Here is a 20,209-nt window from a genome sequence, read left to right on the forward strand (position 1 = left end):
ACTTTCCATGGTTCAGAGCAGCACACGTGGCTACAGAATGTTTGGAGGCTCAGAAGACAGACAGGGTGATGGATCTGAAACTCTAAGTGAATCCATATTACATGTGTACTGTGCTGTCTGTCTGGCCTCAGGTCATCAATTATGAATAGAAATATACAGCTACAGCAGTAGGCTGTGTCATAAGCTTGTAAAGGGTTTCTTAAAAGCAACAAAATCACAGAAGTGCTATTCAAGTTATTGCTTCTCTGAAGGCTTGTTTTGGTAGTTATATTTTGGAGCTCACCCAATGGTCATATTGTTAGAAAGAAATTGCGTAAGTTTTAACCATGAACCCAATCTGAAAAGAGATTGTCCTTAATGTTAACAATAGCACAAGGAAATCAACAAACAATATTATATAGTACATTGAATGTAATGGCCATATAAAGCAGAGTAAGACTTGACCAAGAGAGTTTCAATTTTTGCTTTTGAGTATCAAATGAAAACATGCATTTGATTAGTTAACTGCTGACAGAGTAAGAGTTAAATATGCTTTTTTAAAAGAAAACATGCTTTTAAATGCTCATTACAGGAGGCTGTGCATAGTCATGTTTGGCAGTGGAGAAGTTCAGCCTTAAATATCATTTTTGGTTTTCATTTTCCAATGGCACTGTCAGCCTGAGCTAATCCATATTTTTACAGCATTTCTAAAGTTCTATAGTTCATATATCATCCCTAACTTAAAACTGTTTTGAAACATTTTTGGAATACAAAAACATTCACCAGTAATTTAATTACAACACAGAAGCGATTGAAGCAGAACGTTTCTGTTTCGATCTGGCAAATCTAGAAACTGTAAACTTTCATTAGTTGTTTAACAGTAATAAAGCAGAGTGAATAATCAGGTACAACACAGCATTAATTGCATGAAGCTTTTATAAGTGACAGCAGAAACAAAGGAAATCTTGCTGTCCGTCATCCTTACATTTTTAATGTAGGTTACACCTCTAGCACCAACTTGCACTGTGACGCAAGTGTAACAGGGCACAAGCCTTTTTGTATCTTTTTTTATCTAATTTGATGTCTAAAACAAGTAGAAATGTCAGTTCTACTGCAACGTTTATAGAAACAGCATGCTATGCAGAAAAACAGATTTGGTTTGTCATGTTAACAACTCTTTTACATTGCTCATCAATACATCTCATGGCAGAAACTGGTCACAGATGCGAAGGAGCTGTTCCAGAAATCAGAGGGGAGCTGGAAAGCTGATGATTCTGTTGACAGCAGGGACCAGGAAAGTGTGTCTTGTCAACTCTTTCAGAAAGTCAGGAGCTCTGTCCAGAGGCAGAAGAGGCCTGAGCAATATTCTCATGTGGCTCCCTGCTATTGAAAAGCTACTGAAGATGTTTCATTTGCACTCAAACATTCCTAAAGAAGAAGCACTATGAGGACATACTGGAAGTAGACAGCACCCACACGCTTGAAAATAAAGTTTCTAGATATGTCATCTTTCTCACTGCTGGATGACCATATAAAAAAAAACAACTGAAGTGATTCATAAATTACTAAGAAAATATAATCTGTCAAAACAGATTGCCTCACTGGGAAATCAAGTGCAAAGTGAATTTTACAGACAAAATATTATTTTCAAAAGAGCCTTTGGAAGGCTGCAAAGAGTCTCCAAATCTTTAAACCAATAATGGAAATTTAGGATGCTGCCACAATGTTTGTTACCTTAAGGGGAACAATTGCTGCTACCAAAACCTTGCAATTGATAGATTCATTTTTTTCAAATTGGATAATACAAAGTGCAGGATTTCTTTTGAGAGATACTGTACCCCAGGACTTCCCAAACAACAGGTACTGATGTGATTAATGTTATCATTGCCTGTAAGAAGCTTCTTCTTTTTGTTAGTGAAATAGTGCGCAGAAAAGAAGTTTCGAGAGAGTATTCTTCGTGAGCCACAGAAAAGAATTTACACACGAGGATGCTGCAGAAAAAAGCTCCATTTCTGCGGTAGGTGTCAGAGTTTGGGTGTAGTATAAGAAAAAAAAGATGATGGGGGAATACACCTGCAATCAACACAGAAGAATCTCAAAGAAATAAAACTGAGAGAAGCCAAATAAATCATCAATTTTTATGAACATTTCTTCATCTTCTCTTAAGAAACTACAACATGGGATCCAACAGATCTTTCACCTATGAGCTGTCACCCTGAGGATATTTCCTGATGTTAAAGAACAGTATGTTTCTTATCAAATATACTATTTATTTAGTGTTTCTCCTCCTCAAACACCAGTACTGTACAACAGTCCCACAGCCTCACCTGAAGCTGAAAGAATAAAGAAATATTTAATGTTAAGCTCTACCTATTCTTCTTTTTGAAAAGGTGTAGAATGTGCAGTCTCTTACAAAAGGAAATGGTTTGTAGTGTATAACAGTCATTAAATCTGCTTGAAACTTATATTTGCTTTTGAAATCTCTCAATTTAGATAGAAGTGGAGTTCCATATAGAAAGGATAGGAAAGAATGTTTGAACTTCTTAAACTAACCAGGAATTTTTACTACTATAACCACTGCTATATTGAAAAAAATCTCAAAAGGGCAGAGTAAAATAAGCAGTACTATGAACTAAATTAACAGGAGGACACAATTTGAAGGGTGAATGTGATTCTATCTCAATATGTACAGACTCACACATGCCCCTCTAAGAATCAGTTTTCCCCTGTAGTAGCTGTACAAATTAGATCTGAATTTGGTAAGACCGATGGATATACAGTAGCTTATTAACAAAATTCACGAAATTACATTCTCATAGCCAAACAGCATACCAAAGGTATTGTAACCAAAAAACAAAAACTCTGCAACACTTGTTATAACATCTTCATTTGCAGCACAAAGACACCTCCAAGAGAATATTGCATTATTACTTTTGTCTTTATCTCAAAAGATCTATCCTTTGGAGACCGTACAAATGACTGAATAAACATTTCCTTCAGTTGCATTTTGAAGGTACTTGCGCTGTTGAATACCAATTGTATATCCTGATATAGCATTGTGATGCCAAGGGATGCAGGCTCCAGCACCAGGCACAGGGAGAAGACAAACACGTCCTCTGGGTTTACAGTGAAACAAGTGATGATAACGTGACAACAGAGTACCACGTAGAATACTACAGGTATTGAGGTTCCTTTGACCGCACAATACTGTATAAAAAAGTGATAATGAAAACTAACCTTAATTATTTACCTTAATTTTTTAAAACACAGCTGACCTGCTCTAAAATAAATATTGCCTACAATTCACAGTGCATGAGGCAAAGGTAGCAATAACTGCTATGTATTTCAATGGGCTTCCTTGTCGTGGCTACTGAAAATTGTGAGAGCATACACAACGTCACACTTGTAACCACAGCAATGAAGCCTCGGAATACAAAGCACAAAAAAGTTGTGTGAAATTTCCCTGATTAGATTTAAATGCTGAAAAGCTGGACCAACTCTATAGTAGATAGTCCGAAATTTACTGTCCTATGCCACTACATTGGACAATGGTTTAACTGTCTTCTGACTAGGAAGTTACTATAACTGGCTTAATGATTATGAGAATGAATCAATGTTTAAGTGGCCATAGATAAAGCGCGAGACATGTTGTGGTTGACACAAATATTTTTAAAAGGTCAGTATCAGTTTTGTTGCTAAGCAACTATGGGCTGGCAGACATTTACACCAGCATGTTGTGTCGTACACAATATATAATGCTCATAGTGCTGTAGCACGTAACACAATACCACAAAACAAATGTCATAAGAATTCAATATGTCTGTTCAAAGGTAAAGTTAGTACGTTTTAACTAAATAAAACAGGAACAAGAGAAAGAAAAACAAAGGGAGATATAAAAAAACATTTAAATAAAAAACAGTTCAGCAGCAGTTCATCCTACGTACATAACATTCGCAGACCAAATTGTTTAGCTCTTCCAATGAGACAAGAATGGATTGTTTCTTCAAAGGTTCTTTCCTTGTCTAAAAGATCAAATGAAATTCCTGTCCAAATGATAGACCACATTATGTATTTTTTTCTTTTACATTAAAACTAAAGATACTGTATTTATTATTAATTCAGTGTTTAAAAAGGCCCTTCAACTGACAGTGTAGCAAGAGCAAAGTCTTGAAGGAATCTGGAGCTCTTTGGGTCCTCTAACAATGTAAAGACACTCATCAGACCACTACATATAAATGCACGAGTGCGTGCATTTCTACCAACAGACAGTGAAAAGGCATTGCTTGTCAATAGGCATCCATCTGTGATGTGCTTGGAAAGCAAGTCAGGCTGCAAGGTTTCTGTGATCCCTTGGTTTATTATTTTTACAGTGAATAATTAAACACAAATATATTGGCTTATGCACAGTAACACCTGCAATTATTATATATACTTTAAACCTAGGTTATGTCACAACAGATGTCAAAGCTTTCTTAAAAAGAAATAATCAGCATTTTAAAAAAACTACATAAAATGCATGAAATAATAACAAAAAGTTAAATCTAACAAACAGTTCAAGGAAAGATTCTCTACTGTAAATCGGGGGTGTCAGATTCAGTTCCCGATGGGTCTAATGATATCTGTTTTTTGTTCTATCCTGACCAACCACTTAAACAATTAAGCTATTTTTAGTTAGCTATGAATAGGTTTCTTAAGGGATTTTACAGCTGTTTACTCAAAACATTTATGCCATTAAAGATACAGCTACTCATGACCTCAGAGTCAAACCAGAACTATAACAATTATGCAGTTCATTAAATAATTAGACCAAATCTGTACCTAAGGGCTTGGGTGGAAGAAAAAACAAAAGAAACTAGGCAGTCCAGGAATTGAGTTCTACACACCTAAATAATCAGGGCCATACACATCCTAAAACAATACTCTTCCACATATTGAAACCACATACTGTATGACAGGCAAGGTTATCATGGCTTTTCTGTTCTTGTGTTTAACAGCAGTAAGAAACGATTCTACTTTCTCTTACAGGAAAATACAAAATACAAAATGCTGCTTTTCATTCCAAGTGGGAAATAACTGACTTGCAAGAATATTCATTTAGGAATAATATTTTGCACAGAATTTGTAACTAAAACAGCATGGATTGGCTAGTCTAATCCCACGCAGGTTACATGGTGAAAGAGGTGTCTTTTCTTCTGTGTTATTTCATGTCAGACTTGTCCCATAGTCTATTCTGTGTGTTCAGATGAACTCTACTCTGGATTTTTTTGCCAATCTAACTACTCATGCACAAAGCATTTCTGATTTTCTTCAAGGGTGACTGTGTTCAACAGAACACCACAAATGGGATTCAGAATATTCTGAAGCAACCAGGGCTCCATGTCACCAGGTTTGAGAAGTTCTTTAGCAAAGCCTGATTTTTTTGGCTGGAAACAGCATAGCAAATTACAATGTAAAGAAGGAATAACAGGCAATCATTAAGAACCCCATTAACATCTTGAACAAGTCAGAAAATAAACACATCAATAAAAGAACTTGCAAAAAAACATATTTCTGTTTTAAACAGGCATGAATACATTTCACTAAGATGCCAATCCTGATACCTGTATGTCAATTTTCATGCAATTTCCTGAACTTTCTTTACATTCAAGGTACTGATATCTTACATTGCATGTAGTCTGCCCTCTGTAAAATATCTTCCTAGTCATACAGCATTATTTTACTGCCTACTGTATTTATTTTTACTTTATTTTGGAAAAGGTAAATAAAGACAACAGTGACTTTCCTTATCTTCCCTACTTTGCAGCATGGAATTAAAATCTTCTTGTTCCTTTGCTACTTGGATGCTGACGCAACTTCCTACTCTTCACCTCTTTACTTTATATAACTTTTAATTGAATTGTTATTGCAATTTTTGTTCCTGTGCAAGAGAGACAGGCTTGCTGCAGAACTGATGAATTTGTCATTCATTTGTAAAACAAAGTATAGATGGTGGTGCTTAAGTTCAGGTGGCCTTGTACAATTTACAAGTGGCTATTAATTTATTTGTGTGACACCTACAGTATATCTAGAGTGATTTATGATCTAGGAAACAAAATATTAACACTGCAAAAATTATCGTATGATGCCAATAGATACCTGCACAGACAGTTCATTGAAGCAGACAGTTTTTTTCAGAATTTGGGTGGCAGGAAAAGGAGCCTGGTGAACTTGTAGTCCATATACAGTATACTGTACTTATTTTTGCATACACTCAGGACATTTCTACAGTGTGATCACTTTTGTTTGTAGGAAAATCAATAGAAATGACATCACATTCTGACTGACAAATGTAACGAATACTGTACAGCATGTATTCGAACTAACACAACTAAGACATGATATTGAGTAGAGACTATTAATGAAAATAAAGAATAAGCTATTTTATGTCAGTGTTAAGCCAATAAAAGCCAATGCAAAAAAAAAACCTTCAAACCATTCCAGAAAGATACCTTAATGAGCATTGAACAATACACTTGTGATAGGAAAATGTAAATTATCACGTGAACATAATGAATTACAAGGCATAGATTTTTTTACAGGTTTTTCATTTTCAACTGAAGCTTTTTATTTTTGCTCCTATGATCAACATAAGGACACCACAGAGATCTATCTAGGATTCCCTTGCAGTTATCATTATGTATTTACAGGTATGCCAGATTCTGAAGGTGTGGTTACATTTTGTAACTAATGTATAGTAAATTTTCATTTTCAATATACCAGAAGCTAAATAAATACAACTTGACTGACTATTCTTTTAAATTCATAAAAGAGCTGAAGTGGTGAATGTAATAATTAATAATTCAAAGATTATTAACGTATTATTTAATACATTATTTTAAAAAAAATCTGGAAGCAGCCTACAAGTTGTATTATTCAACAGACATGGAACGTAAACAATTATTTGTCTAGCACAGTTAGAAGATGAATGCATAAAGGTAAAACTTCTGTTTTAAAATCTTTTCAGTTAAGTGGGATTTAAATCTTAATCAAAAACAAATCCAAAATACCTTGTGTCTAACAGCACTCAAAAGCCTGAACTTGTTTGCCTGTTCAACACTTCACTTTTGATTCTTTATAGAGAGACAAATGTTTCTATGTTTGGTGTCGCATATTACAAATACAAAAATTAATCAATTAGGACTGCTTTACCTTCTCTTCTCATGTCACCAGCAGGTGTTCTTACTGATCGCAAACTTTTTTTTTTACTGTTAGAGGGTTTGATTGATTTCCTTCCTGTATTCCGCTGGCTGGGGAAAACGGTCACGGATACTGTGATTTATCACCACCTTCCCTCTTGTAATAGATGGGAAACACAGCACCACAGAAACTTCATATTCATACAGCAGTTTCCAGGCAGAGGAAAAGATGAAGTCCTATCTTCTGATCATGTTTTTTTTTTCATTCAACACAAGCTAACTAAAAGACTATCTCGAATTTTTAAATGTTCATCTATCCAAGGTCTATACTTCCTCTTTGAGGCTCCTAGAGAGAGTATTTCCTTCCTGTTAATTACTATTATTAGTATTTTCAAGTTTCCCCATATTTCAATCATCCAAGCTGTTACCCTCAATATTATAGCTACTGAACTGTACAGTTCTCAAGCTCAGTGTGTCCAGGGCTACAGATTGACGATGCTGTGCACCAATTCAAGAGTGATCAATAAACAATATGGTCTTGTATAAAATAAAACTTCTATTAATTAAATACGTTATATATCTGTGAAGAGTAGCCTATCATGTAAAAAAGCAAAACATAAGCATGTAAATCTATCAGTTTATTTGGAAAAATGTGGCTTATTGTGCAGCAAATAAATTCTTACATTTTTAGATTAGATAAACTGTTACGCTTGTCGAACCTTCAAAATCAGTCACGGTAAAATGTGAAATTGTTAAAATGAGATCCCGAATGCAAAAATACAACAAGATAAGCAACAGTAATAGTCTGACACTGAGCCTGCAAAAAGCTACATAACATAAATGGATTACAAGAGTTAGAGGTTATTATGTAATATCACAATAAATACATTTTAAGAAAGGGCTCTTTATTTCCACCCCATGACACTGAAGATTACCACAAGGATGCATTAGACTTGAGACTTCTATTCCAGTTCCACTGCTCTCCTTCATTTTATGAACACAGAAATATTCCAGAAAACAAATCAAAACCTGGATACAAGACCAAAATATTTGAACAGTTTGTGAGACGTGTTATAAACAGAAAACATATTTTTCGTTAAGAATATTGAGAGTGGTATCTGACAATATTGCAAACTAAATATGACCTAGCACATTTCCCACACCTCTTTAAGAAGCGTCTGTTAACAGCTCGATTTACTTACAAAAATCATTTTTTATGAATCTAAACAAATCTTTAGTATGACTTTATTTGCTGCCTAGGAAAGAGACTTTGCCCAAGTGACTTGACATCTCAGAGCCTCAGAGCTCTCCAGAAGCTCAGAGCTGTCCAGAATCTGCACAGGGATTCTAATGCAAACCACTGCTGAAAACTCCTCCCTGGGCAAAGGGATTCTACAGTACACTGAAAACCAAGCCCTTCTCTTCTTTGCAGTCTGCACAGCAGGACAGTGAGGCTACAACCAGTCAGACTCCTTCTTTCCATGGATGCAAAAGTGTCCCTGCAACCTCTCCACTAAAGTGACCACACATGTGTCACCGGGCTTCCAAACAGAAGAAACCAGCAGTGATTTAACAAACAAGTGCTCAATCAATGGTGCATTCAGGCACATAACACATGCCAGTCAAAACCCATTACATTCAAAGGCCCTGTTTTAAATTCCACTTCAGTGCTTTGACCCTGTAGCTTACAGCAAAAGACACAAGAAGGTTCTTAAGGAAATATATGCAGGAAATAAAAACAAAAGTCAAAGAAAAAAAAAAAGGTCTTTAAAGAACTGTTTTTAAGCTTTCGCGTCAAAATTAAAAGCATCTTGCTCTCTTTTTTTCCTGCCATTTTATTATTCTCTACTAATCAATTATTTATTAAGATCACTCACTCAGCCTTGGAACTCCTTAACACCATCATCAGAAGTGTACAAGAACAGGCACACGCTTGTATGCTTTACAGAATAAAAGGTAGACTCCAAGCAAGATTTTAGCGCTACACGCGAATGAGGCTAAAAGAAGTGAAATCAACACTTTTAGTCAAAGAGAAGCTCCAGGCGAGCTGCAGGCAGTGCACAGTGTGAGAGAATTTGGCAGGCGAGTGTGCCTTATGTTGACAGCTGAATAAGAACATCTAATGGCAAGAGATGTGCCCACAACAGTTTTTTTCCATACATTTGTTTTTTGTTCAATGCATTTAGAAGACAGCTTTCAGCAGATTTGTAAATATGATGTCAAGTCACCATTCATTTTTTTTTTGCTTTACTTGGAAAAGAGGAAGGTTGGGGCGCGCACTGGATTGCTAATAAAATGAACAATGACGACAATTGCAGACAAGTAGAAGAAATTAAAACAGACTCAGTATTTACGTGCATCACTCTGGTACTGCTTTACAATGCAGAACAATTAAATAGTGTAGCCACTGAAGGAAACACCTTGTCTTCATTTCTTTGATCTTTCATGAAAATACCTGCAGAAGCCTTAAGTTATCAAGATCCCTACAAGCTGAATATATATCAAAGAATGGACTGTACCAAAACAGTATTTCTCTTCCAAAACAAAAATTCAGATGGTCTTCATTTAGCATGTAATATAAGAACCTAGTCTGAAGATGTCCATGCTTTCCCTATCATGTGGCAGAAAACGAACTTCCGATAGAAAAACTGTATAACAATGAAGTAGGATGTTTGGAAGAACAGTCCTTTTTTTATACAAGTAGCAGGGAAGAAATGTTTAAGCATCCTCCAGCTACAGGAAGAAAAGAAGAAAACTGTCATAAAGCTTTGACACAGTGCACTAGGTGGTGTCCTACGCTCACCAGAGCCTCAGAATGACAAACAGGGAAGTCAATTTGTAACAGATTCAAACCAGTCTTTTGCTATCCAGCAAGCCAGACCTCTAACAAGTAATTACTATTTTTCTTTCTGTTCCCCGGAGCCAGGGGACCTTAAAGCAGCAGGCTCTTGGCCTGTTCCCTCCCTGCTTTGCTGTCACGCACTGTTCAGCGTGTGTGTGTATAGTACTGTGTGTTCCAGCATTTTGTGCCCTAAAACTGAAAATGATGATTAGCAGCATTTCTTTTAGGCAAACAGCACGTCTGTCATATTTGGACAGCTGGTACATGATGCTCGAAATAAAATGTTGATGTGGCATCCTTGCAGCTATTCAATTAAAAAATGGGGAGACCTCTTTTTGTTAGTGATGTATTAATAAAAATCCAACTTAAATTAGGAAAACTTTTTAATTAGTTTGATTTACTTTCCACACTGCAAAAGTCTGTTGATTACTTCCATTATTTACTTACAGAAACACATGAGCACTAATTAACCTTTTAAGAAATGTAACTGTCTTGGTGCTATAGCTTCTTTTTGAGCTGATACAAGGTGTACACCCCTGACTGTGAGCAGCAGAGAAGAGCAAAGCAACATGTCCCAGAGAAAAACATGCCACTTACTATTCACTGTCTGGTACGTACATGGACCTCAGACTACACATCTATATGAGGAGTAATAACCTAATAGGTTTCAAAACAAACATCGGCTCCTTAAGTGAACTTTTGGTAATGGCAAGACAATGGCTTTAAAATTCGTACTTCCACATCAAAAATGGGGTTTATTTGTTCTCATCTGTATTATTGACGCTAGTGAAATGTAGACCCACATTGAAAAGTAGCTGGTACTTTGTCCCTGTATGATCAACAGCAATTCAGTGCACTGTCTGGCTTCTCAGAGTACAGGTGCAGTACGCCTCTTCCCTGCAGTGCCACTGGGTCCAGTCCCTCAGAGTACCTGCACTCTGAGGGACTGGACCCAGTGACACTGCAGGGAAGAGGAGTGCAGTGTCACTGGGTCCAGTCCTCAGAGTGCAGGTACTCCTCTCCCCTGCACTGCCACTGGGTCCAGTCCCTCAGAGTGCAGGTACTCCTCTTCCCTGCAGTGTCACTGGGTCCAGTCCCCCAGAGTGCAGGTACTCCTCTTCCCTGCAGTGTCACTGGGTCCAGTCCCCCAGAGTGCAGGTACTCCTCTTCCCTGCAGTGTCACTGGGTCCAGTCCCTCAGAGTGCAGGTACGCCCCTCCATTCCAGGGTGTATTCCTTCACCTTCACCTTTCCGAGATCCAGGACCTCCCTACCTCTCAGTGCCAGTTCTAATAGAGGGTCCATGCAAATACCATGCTTTAGTGCAACTGGTCTTATAACCCATTGCAAAAACAGGAGGGTGAACTAATCACTATCTTACAATTTCATTTTAAACCTTTCTATCCAACATTCATTTCCACTGTTGTAACTCTTATGCACAAATGCAGTTACTAGTCTCTTCTCCCTGCAATAGAGGGGCCTGGCTGAACGACCAGAACAGAATGAAAAACATGGGGTTTACATGAAACAAACGCAGTGGGAGTTCATTACTAAATTAATTTGGGGCCAGAAGGGTTAAATGTTTTAGCCGTAACAAATCAACAATAAATGAAAACAATTTACAAACCGTTTTTTATAATGTCTTTAATAAACATTCTGTCAGAGGAAACCAAATCAACACAGGCTGAACGCAAGTAAGAAAATCAATTAAAATGAAGTCACGGGCCTGGCTAGTGAATTGTTTCTGGCAGTTATTTGATATAATATGGTTAATATTTCTAGCTGGGTAAATTAGCACAATTTTGCCACTCTAGATTTACAGGAAGGCAACGTGCAATCCCGGAGGACTTGTTCAGCGAGTCAAAGTAATAAGTATTTTAAGTAAACAATAGCAAGGTTAACCGAGGAACCCTTAAAATCTATGTCAAATGAAACTGAAAATAATCAAAATACAGCTTCATTTACAATTGCTTCATTTGTCCCCTCCTTTCTACCTTAGTCATTGTAAGCAGTCGAGGGTTTATTCTGAACCTTTCCTCTGTGGCTTTTGTGATTTACAATGAATCATAGCAGCCCAGGTTAATTTGTATTGTGTCACTGTGCTATTGATTTAAAGATGCAGAGGCAGAGGAGTGTCAGCTCTCCTTCCTGCTGGGAAGAGACTCTGCCAGAAAGGGTGGCAAGGGGGAGGTACTTGAGGTCAGAGCACATTGTTCTCTCTTTTCAGCATCTGAAGACTGTCAAGAATCTTTAATTGATAGGAAAAATAGGTGCTGAGAGAAAAAAAAAACTAACAACAACAAAAGGAAAAGCACATCCCTTGCACTTTTCTGTTGCCCATCTGCTTTTTGGATGGCTCCTGCGATAAATGTAAAATCGATGTCAGAGCTTGCAGATCAGAAATGTAGAGATATCTGTTTGACAGAACTGGCACAAGTACAGTGCTGCACGTCTTACTAAACATCCTGCCGAAAACCCAAGGAAAATCAGTTCACTGCTGCATTATGACATATATCACTCATTAAGTTAATCTGTTTTTGGAAAATCTTATTCAAGATAAAAAAATGATTTTACACAAACACTAAAGCATGGAGTCTTTTTAACTACAGATTCCGATCTTTACCTTCTTGAGGGTCAAGTTACAGTATGCGTTTAGAAAATATGAATAATAATAAAACTTATTTTATATAGCACCTTTGAAGATGGCTTCTCAAAGGGCTTTACAGAATAACAACAACAACAAGATACACAATGAGAGGAGACAGTAGATGGGTGAACTGAATACGATAGGAGCAAATGAGTATATACTGTAACAGAACCAGTTAAGTAAAGGCCCTTCTGAAGAAGAAGGTTCTGAGTCTAGATTTGAAAGAGCTCAGGGAAGGTGAGTCTCTGATATTCTTATGGACAGAGTACCAGAGCTTTGGGGCATAACAGGAGAAAGCCCCGTCATCAATGGAGTGTAGACAGGCTTGGTGGATAAAAAATAACCTGTTTGATGACAAAGAATCACAATATTTAATCAGTAACCAAAAAAATGCTCATTATTTCAAATTCAAACACCTACAGCAAGACAGCACGTTCCATGACACACTGCTTATCTGAACACATAGCTGACCCAGAGGGGCTGCTGGGCTGTTGTCCTTGCACAAGCCACGAGGGGACATTGGAGATCGTAACATTCTCTGTATGTGCAGTTTTACAGGGTTTACTATGTGCCATACTTACTCTTTAGTGCAGCTAAAGGAGAGTTTGACTGAATATCACATTAACCTGTCTTAATGGAAGGGCCTTTTTTTTCTCTGATAAACTAATTGAAATTAAATGAAAAGTTCTTGCCCTTCAAAAAAGTTTTTAATTGTTCTAATTCTGCTGTACCATTGCAATGAAAAGTTAGTTTTGAAAAATTAAGTAAGTAATTAAGTCCAACCTTTGATTATTTGTCCCTTTAATTAAACCATCATTTAATTTGTTTTCTTATTTTTTCATTGTTGTTAAAATTCGAATTTTAAAAAGGCAGAATGTGATATTTTCTAAGTTGACCGAATTCAATAACTTTTTAGGAGCTAAAAACATTCTGATTTGGCGAAATTACACAGATAAACTTAAGAAGAAATCAAGTGGAAAAAAACAGTTAACAAAGGGAACCTGCACATGGTACTTACATAACCTTTTCACAGTGTTTCAAAAAGTTTTAGATGTTTAAATTAGTTCTTCAGGGTATCGCTTGCATATTGTCTTTCCATGAACACCATTAAAACATAAGCATTCACTTATATTTTATATTGCACATTAGTGTCTTGCTTAAAAAACAATCTATCGTAAAAGAATTGCTCATTTTAAAGCACGATATAGCATAAATAGTTTAAAAATGTTAAAATGAAAAAGGAGGGGTGCAAGTAGTAGATGCTTCGGAAGAAAAAAAAAAGCCAATTAAATACATCGCAACCAGACCAAGAGATTAACACTTCTTAAAAAGCAGTAACAAACATGGTTGATAAAATAATTTTTAAAAAAGCTTGAGGAACTCAAGCTTTACGTGCAGTTTCACATTAGCATTGTCCTACCACACAATGTATTGATTAGAATTTTTAAAAACTCTTCAGCGACACTCTTATCGGTATGAATCTAACCCAACCCCTCTACTGCAGGATTGCCTGAGGTTATGCAAGCTAGCAGAGCCAAGTCTTACCTACAGCTAACAACAAACAAAGCTTACAAACTCCAGCCTGCAAAACAACATGGAAAATCAAGTTTTCTGTTTGTTAATGAAATTGCTTGGGATGCATTACATTTCTGCAAGAGTTCCTACATGTATACTGTCGAAGAGGATGATAACTGGATAAGCTATAAAGTCGTCTTCTATCGCTTTTTCAGAGTGCAATAAAAAAATGAAGTTTATTATTATTGAAATAAAAAAAACAACTCCATAGACAATCTTACAAGGTCTCCCCAGTCTACTCTGCCAAGCATGTGACAGGAAAGGAAACCAGCCAAATCAGCACTGTCAACAACAGGACTTTAATAAAGTACAACAGCAACTACCAAAGAATTGTCATACTTTCTATAAAAGACCTTACATACAACTTTAAATCTTCGCTTTTCCTCCATGTGGATTTACAGACCATGCATCCATCTCTCAATTTTCTAACAGCCTTGTCTCATACATGATTGTGGGCGAGCTGGAGCCTATCCCACCAAGCAATGAGCGCAAGACAGGATACACCCTGGACGGGAGACACCAGTCTATCACCGACCAAACACAATCACAATCACAACCTCGCACCAGGGCCAGTCTTCACAGAAGCCAATTACCCAATCAGCCAATATGTTTTTGCAATGTGGAAGGAAACTGTAGCACCTAGAGGAAACCCGTGCGAACACAGGGAGAACATGCACACACAGTATGGAGGAACAAGCAAAGGTTTGTTAAAGCAAATTATTCCATGCTAAAAAGAGTAGGAGAAAAGAAACACAGATTTGCGGCTGTGGAGCCTTCTTCATACTGTACGTACTTCATGCAGATAGCTGCCCAGGTCAGGATTTGAACTGTGATAAACCAAATACAGAATAAAATGTTGCACACATTATAACAATAGAGAACTGTGGGTATGAAAGAAAGAGCTTGTTCCACGTTTTCTGACAATACTTCCTCTTCTAAAGTACAGGCTGCATAGCTATTTTATTCTTTTGGACCCACCAGACAAATTAATCTCCAAGGTCATCAGGGGTTATTTTATTTACTGGCCAGCACTGCCAACTGGCGCTAAACTTTAAAGATTTCATCTCCCAGGAGGAAGTGTAGTGAAAATCAACATTTTGAATGAGCAGCTTGTTGACAAAATGTGGTTTTACATGACTCTAGTTATACAATGAAAACTTTCTTAAATCTATATACAGATATAGATACACGAAAAGGTTCACCAATTAAACTCGGAATTAAAATGCCTTTTGACCATGCGTAAATATATTCTAGACATATGTGCTTGTCATCAGGATAGGAAATTGCAATTAATTATCATAGCTAAGGCTCTTGGATCTCCAGTTAATGGACACATCTGTTTTTATGAAAATACCACAGAAAATAAGAATAAATGCAAACCAGCCTAATGGGAGAGCGCTTCTTAGGGGAGAAAACTATATAGAAACAAGTGTTAGATCACAGATGTAAAAAGCACAAAGTGCATCATCTATCATCGGCCCCTGGGGAAGAGGGCAAATTAAAGTCCATAAAAGGCTTCATTACAAAGGTTAAGCTCTTGTTCGAGACGGCATCATTCTGAACTGATGACTTTATTATCATAAGGCAAAAATTATAAACATAAAACACTTGAAGATCATCAAGTGAACAGGCTGCTAATACGGCCAAATGATACTGGCAATGGGCATTCGTTTATCCACACTGAGCAAATTTCACCCTAATTGTTAATTATTTTCATGGTGCATTGACTTTTTTCTCCCCCAAATCAAACACCATTTTACAATATTTTACAAGAACCATTCTCACTAGTGTGAGCTAGCACAGTTATCACTGTGTTTTAGATCTGTACCACTTCCTATTACAAAACTACACACACTTCAATTTACAAACTTTGCTAGTAAGAAGCATAGGATTTACATTCAATTAAACATCAGGGCTTTGCTTTTCTTACAAGAACTTCTTTCTCACTTATAAAAATAACTAAAGTTTTAATCTGACATACTCTTCATAATAAAAAAGTATTTGAATTTAATATTCGCATACTGTATGCACACCACGTATAGAATTTAATCTGTCACAATGTTTTTAAGAAACATTTTTTTTCTTTCATTTGTACATGAATCAAAGTGCAAAGAAGATTTTTCAATAATCTAAGTTTCTGTTTTTATTTTATTTATTTTGTGTGTCTGGATTTTCAGGAAGTTGAACAAGTTTCCTCATGAGAAGCTTATTGTCAAACTTAAAGCTTTGGGAATATCCTCTGCACTGCATAGATACAACACCAGCTGCAGTGTAGGATACAGAGGGCAACAGTAATGTGTCTGGATCGTGCAAAACTTTAAGTGGAGTCCTGCAAGGCTCAGTACTGGGACCACTATTCATTCTTACCTAGTGTATTTAGATGATATTGATCAAGGCATCAGTAGCAAATTGTAGACAAGTGCTGTGTGAAAGTGGAATTTCAGAAGCTCCCTCCTGGGAGTGGTTGAAAAATATTAAAATGAACCATGGCTTTGAGCTGTCCTCACCTACATGAATAGGCTTTCTGAAGAAAAGGGTGAAATAAATGAGTTTTCTGCTGCTATGAGCCCTGGTAATACACAAGGAAGTCTCAGCTCACCAGGTCAGTCCACAGTGCACTGCAAACTGGCTGTCCTATGCCAGTTTTTACATTTCTAATTGCCAAGAACAGTTCCTAGGAATAGTATGGAGCACAGTGTATTAGTTAAACTGAAAAAAAAAAAAACTAACCATTATGAATTTGCATCTATATGTGACAATGCAAATTACACATAAGCACAACACAAGATTCAAACTACTATCAAAAATAGAGAAAATTCACCCATTATATATCTGCAAAACCAGGAAGTCCATCATTTCTATATAAAATTCAGGTGCACAAAATACTAATAAAAAGTCAACTAAGTAAGTAATGCTAATAAAATAAAACAGAATAAAGTGAAATCAGAGCTTCTGTGTCTTTACTGCAGGCAATAAAGGGTCAATAAAGTAGGGACTGAATAGTTTTTCGTTAGTTTGGTTGCAAACTTACTGTTGAGCCGAGAGAGAAAAAAACTCAGACACTTATTAAAACCAAAACCCCATCGGCCTTTGAAAAATTAGCCTAAAGACTAAGTGCAGAGTTATATCAGACTTCTTATTTCATTATATACGTCTTGTAAATAAAAAGCTTGGAATTTGCCATCAATAACAGTGAAAATATCTGCTGAATCCCACAGATTCCTGGGTATTAATAATTTAAAGTCTTGGGGGAATTTAGTTGTGTTAGAAATAAAGCTCGAGTGCAATGATGGCTAGGGGAATGTTTAATATGATCTATTTCTGTGCACAACTACAACTGCAACATTCCACATGACCCTCAAAATATGCCCTGCTTCAGGTTTTGTTAAGATCTGCACGAAACCTAAAAGCTGCTTTTAGAGAATTCAATAGCTCTTGAGCACCACATTTAAATGATAAAACTAGTCTAATTGCAAGATATATTAGCATGCAATCTACACATCCAGGTAGTTTAAACAGATACCTCTTGGGAGCAATACATTTTTTCTTACACAGAAGATGTGCTTTTTTAAAATATCTTATTCGATTTTATTATAGTACAGGCTTGTTACCATTTTGTTTTGAACTCAAGATGCATCAATGTAGAGTAGACAGTGCATTGTCAAACAGAGGACAACTATATTCTTTGCAGCAGATGTCAAGTCATCTTCTTTGAAGAACAACTGGACAACCATGGCTGAAATAGCACAGTCCCAATATAAATAAAATTAAAGGAGAAAAACTCTGTCTTCTTCACCCTGCTCTTTTTGTCTTTGGCAATGGCATGCATTAAAAATCACCTTCCACTTACTAGCCACTCCTAAAAAAAGTTTTTGAATTTCTTCTGCATCTCCTGCAGTGTTATTGCTTATAATTTGGTTTCACCTGCAAACATAACATGTCTGCTAACTACAGTAGAATCTAGATCATTGATATAATTCAGGAAGAACAGTGGTTCTAGTACAAATCTCTCTGGTACTTTATTAATTACATCAATATGGGAGAATTTCCCCCTTATCTGTCTATGTTATAACTACAGCATAGTATCTAGGGTGTAAAGGTGATTGCACAGAAGTCCATGAGAAAATTCTCTCAGCTAATATCCATAATACAACATTATTATAAATCTTTCTTTTATACAAACTTACACATGATAAAAAATGATGTCTTCTCTTTGTTTAACAAACTCTCACGACATCAGATGTGCAATAATTCAACAACAGGCCTCTGAAAGACAGAGGCAAAACAGTTTGTCTTTCCCACTGGTCACAATTAGGTTTAAGAATTATTTTTATAAGGGTAATAGAACACTACATATAAACAGTAACCGAGTGCAACACCACATAGCAGTGTAGCAGGAAATAAAACAATAAAATACAAATGGCATATTTGAAAAAAATATACTATAGCCAAAACAAGTTGAGTTTTTCCACTCACTTTTTCACCCACTATATAGGTATATTCTCAGCAATTAAAGGATGGATGTCAAGCTTGATTAAGAAAGCTATGTGTCAAACCCCTATCATGTTCCGTATCAAAATATCCAGTGAAATTTTAAACTAATCAGATTGTTACACTAGCTGCATGTGGTCTCCACCATGTGTATGAGAAAATACAAAGCCGTTATTTCCTTTCATTTTAATTTCCTTATAATTTAAATGATAATGGAATATTTGCTGCAGGTACACAATATCACAAAAAAGGCCAATTTTTCTTACAATTGGTCTCCTTGTCAGAAGCATTTTGAAAGCAGTCCGAGAGACAGGTACTGCATAATTTGTGGATTCAGCGGGACCAATCAGCATCTAATCTGTGTCTGCTTAAAGTCAAAATCTAATTTATGATAGTCCTGCTGCTGTTACTATTTAGATCCATGGTGTAATAGTCTTAGAGACTAGAGTTAACACAGCTTGATCTTGTTGCAAATATTGCTCCATCTCTCAGCCTTCACAGCTAACAATATAAGCTCCTGTATAGGAACTGGGTTATAGCCTGAATGATAGAAGAGAAGATTCACAGTTGTGGATTATGTTTGCACAGTGACGGGACAATGTATTGTCCCATTTTTGCCCTAATTTCATCATATCACCTTCATATGGATCATATGCAACTGGGTAAAAAGAACAGACTGAAGGTCAGTTAGTGGGCTTCTAATTTCATGTATGTCTTGAACATTAACTCTCCTCTCACCTGTTGAACATACTTAGACTGAACCGACTTCATCCAGTCTCTGAGTGGCACCTGACACAGTATTCTTGGTTTGGTTTCTAAGCCAGAAACCACAAGCAACAATGCTATCACAAGCATTTAAGATTTGTTAGAATAGTTTCCTTCCAATCCTGGGCCTGGAGAGCTTCAGGATATCAAGTTATTTATTTCTCACATATTGGCTTAACTAGGCAATATTAACACGTTCATTAGCCTCCGATTTAGGATTTTTGAAATATCCAATGAACAGGGTTTTACTGAGACCAAGGTTCGAGGCAATGGTGTTAAATAAATGGTTTTCTATTTAGCTAGGCAATAAAGATTTTTTCTGAACTGAAACCTTGAACATTTGTAGTAGAAACTGCAATACATTTGAAGGACTAGATGACAACAGATAATGTGTTGCAGGTTGTGCAGTACCAACTAAAAATAATTAAATCACAAACAATCTCCATAAATCTTCAGCATTCTTGACCAATATCTTAAAAAAGTTTTTCCAATAAAAGAAAATAAAATATTGGACAAAAATATTAAAACTGCCAACTACAACTTTTTGCAATGACAGAATTTTAAGTGGCAAGTCTGTTTTTAAATGAAAGATAATGAGATGTAAATTGTGGAAAACGTCGAAACTTTGCTGCTGTATTAAAATAACAATACACGTACAGGCAAACTAGCTGGCTTCAACACTGCAAATTATTCCATTAGAATTATTGATATGAATCTATAAGATCTTGCTTGCCTC

The 20,209-nt window shown here is 36.4% G+C and overlaps 1 protein-coding gene across 1 annotated transcript in view; it reads right to left on the minus strand.

Moving 5' to 3' along the window:
- The window catches only part of slc10a7 (solute carrier family 10 member 7), a 129,081-nt gene that overhangs the window by 53,085 nt on the left and 55,787 nt on the right, over positions 1-20,209 (minus strand). The gene's annotated exons all lie outside the window — the stretch shown is intronic.

This window comes from Lepisosteus platostomus, chromosome 1 (genome assembly GCF_059453375.1).
Source record: "Lepisosteus platostomus isolate fLepPlt1 chromosome 1, fLepPlt1.hap1, whole genome shotgun sequence".
Lineage (NCBI taxonomy): Eukaryota > Metazoa > Chordata > Actinopteri > Semionotiformes > Lepisosteidae > Lepisosteus > Lepisosteus platostomus.